Raw genomic sequence first — 2,788 nt, 5'->3', positions numbered from 1 at the left:
TCTACTTTTTGTAAATTGTGCTGTGTTAAAGTGAGTGCGGAAAGGAAATTTGTTGTACAACAGCACATGAAAGGAGAAAAACATCTGAAAGCTGTAACGAGCGCCAAGAACAGTTTTTCCGGATTCTTCGGGGACAACGTGCTAGTACAGCATCCAGCGAATCGGTAGGCCTATGTCCATGTTTATATACAATTCCAAGTAAAATAGGAATTAATTATGTCTGTAAAAACAAGAGCTGTGCAGTGAATAGGACAGGGATAAACTACTCGCATATTACTTGTAAAACCATTGATACACATTCTCTAGAATTCAATTTGGTCAAATATTTTAAAGCAATTTTTTTTATTTTACAGTATTTTTTCACAAATTTAAGGGCATTGTATTGGACATTTTCAGTAACTTTTTAGGTCACTGACATCCGCCCCCTAATTATAAGTGTAGTATTTAAATATATGAGAAAAAACAGTGTACGTAGATCGGAGACGTGTCGCTTGTGAGTAACCATTGGACGGTGAATATAGAACTACTATGAAGCTGTGTTGGGACTCGGCCGAAATGATTTTAAATGTAGAGTACGTGTACCTTTGTATTGTAGCAATTGGATGTGAAATGAAAGAATTTAATGATAGGGACATGAATTTAAATTCACACATATACTGTTGGAAGTGTTACGAAGTAGACACATCTTAATTATAAATTCGTACAATCTAGGCACGTTAGTAAAATGTTGTTAAATTTCCCTTCAGGAAAAGCAAATGATCATAAATATCTTTCAATAAAGTGTGTGACGCAATGTTACCTAGCTACCGTGCGTGCAGGCTGTGATGTAAAGTATTAATGGATGGCCATGACATACAAATCCATGGCCTGTGCAGTTCTCTTTATACAGACCCATGGCCTGTGCAACTGTCTATATGCTGTTGCTAGGTAACATCATGCCACACATTTTGTTGCATAACACTATTTAGTTGCACACGTTTTCGGATAACCCCCAGCTCTAAGACATATTTATGTCAAAATATTGTACCAGTAGGATGTTAATTATCGACATGAAGAAAGAGTAAAAATAATTACAATCGAACGTCTTGGCCCCGTTGGCCGTGAATACAGATATTCACAATTTCCCTACTGGTGGCCGCCTGGAATGCCAACGGCCATACCATGTTGAATACACCGGTCCTCGTCCGATCACCGCAATTAAGCAACATTGGGCGTGGTCAGGGCTTGGATGGGTGAACGCTTGGGAACACCACGTGCCGTTGGCTCAATTCCCTTCCCGGTCTCAAAAGCCCAGAATAACTGCCGAGAGAATGCGTCGTGCTAACCACACGACCCCTCGTAATCTGCAGGCCTTCGGGCTGAGCAGCGGTCGCTCGGCAGGCCAAGGCCCTTGCAAGGGCATTAAGTGCCGTTTTTTTTTTTGGCTGTCTGGAATGTATAGTTACTGAAGTTTATTTTCAGTATCCTTATTTTAATTGTTTTAACATAAAGAATGCAATCGAAGCAACGGTTCTGTGGCCATTAACTAAGATGCCACAACCACAAATAAAACACTGGTTCCATTTCCAGGCGTTGGCAACTCTTATGGGACTACAGGATAGGCAAACGTCACTTTTCATCTCGCGGCCCTCTGAGATAACCGTTCTGAACTGTATACATGTTTCCTTTCGCTTCACTACGCACCAAACAGCTCGTGAGCTCAAGAAATATTCGACTGTGGCTCCTCGCGCCAGGGTTTGACTCGGCTCCCCCCTGCAGCAGTCGTGGACGGGTTTTTGGAATCACATCACGCTGATTCTCTTCTTTTTGCGGCTCATATTGAATTTGAAAGATATTTCGCAAACATTGAACTGGTTGTTGCGATATTTCGCGAATTGGATATTCCACGATTTGGATTTAGATTTAAATCAGTGCAGCTGATTCAACCGAGTTGTTTGACACCAAGAACAACATCCTAGCGCAATGGTAGCCGAAGGTGTACTAATTTACCGCGGATGGCGAGCGGCCACTTTGGTTCCGGTATATATCCATGATATCCTGTCAAGATGACGTCGCAAGATAGTGGGAGTGGTATGAAGTGATAGGGCACGTCCTGATGAAAGAAATTATGTGCATCGCGCGATTCATAGCGACGAAGTTATTAGCATTTTAAATCTTTAATGAAATTGTGACAGGCATTTATTTCCCTATAGGGACCTTCCGTGTAAAATATATTCGCCGTCAGAATTTGACACGACCTCTAAGGAAATTATTGACGACGTCATCTCCCATGTTCGTAGCTAGTTCGTGGCTGTGGCGAAATTTTTCGAATGACTTGGGAATAGCACCACGAGGCCGATTATACGTTGGCCTAAACATTCCGGGTTGTAGGCCTACTTTTTGAATATGAGTTTGTTGAGTCATATACTGCCTTCATTTTTTCGTTGACAGTCACTCTCTCTTCAATACACTTACTGCATTCGCATTCATTTTTAGGCAAGTTATTCATTCAGATGGCGAGAGGCCTGCTTTGTTTGAAATCCATTCATTTGCCCCCGCTACGTCGTTGAAGAGCTAACTCTCCTGGTAATGAAGCCAAATTCTTAAATTGGAATTAGTCTTGGAATTTCTTCACTGTTGACTTAGTCTGCTCTGTGGACGACGGGAGATGGAAATTGTCACAAGACTTCTTCAGATCCTCTTCCTCTTCTCACTGTGTTAACACAGGTACTGTTACCCCTAATCAAAGAAATGCACACATTGCAGTGCTGCAGAAAATATTCCGAAGTTGCGGGTTTAAGGCTCAGTT

The 2,788-nt window shown here is 41.8% G+C and overlaps 1 pseudogene; it reads left to right on the top strand.

The window, feature by feature from the left end:
• The first annotated feature begins 1,146 nt into the window (after positions 1 to 1,146).
• On the top strand, positions 1,147 to 1,265 carry LOC137497195 (5S ribosomal RNA; annotated as a pseudogene).
• The last annotated feature ends 1,523 nt before the right edge of the window (positions 1,266 to 2,788 follow it).

Source organism: Anabrus simplex, chromosome 1 (assembly GCF_040414725.1).
Source record: "Anabrus simplex isolate iqAnaSimp1 chromosome 1, ASM4041472v1, whole genome shotgun sequence".
In the NCBI taxonomy this organism is placed as follows: domain Eukaryota; kingdom Metazoa; phylum Arthropoda; class Insecta; order Orthoptera; family Tettigoniidae; genus Anabrus; species Anabrus simplex.
The sequence above is the reverse complement of the archived record's forward strand: the minus strand, read 5'-3'. Positions and strand labels throughout refer to the sequence as shown.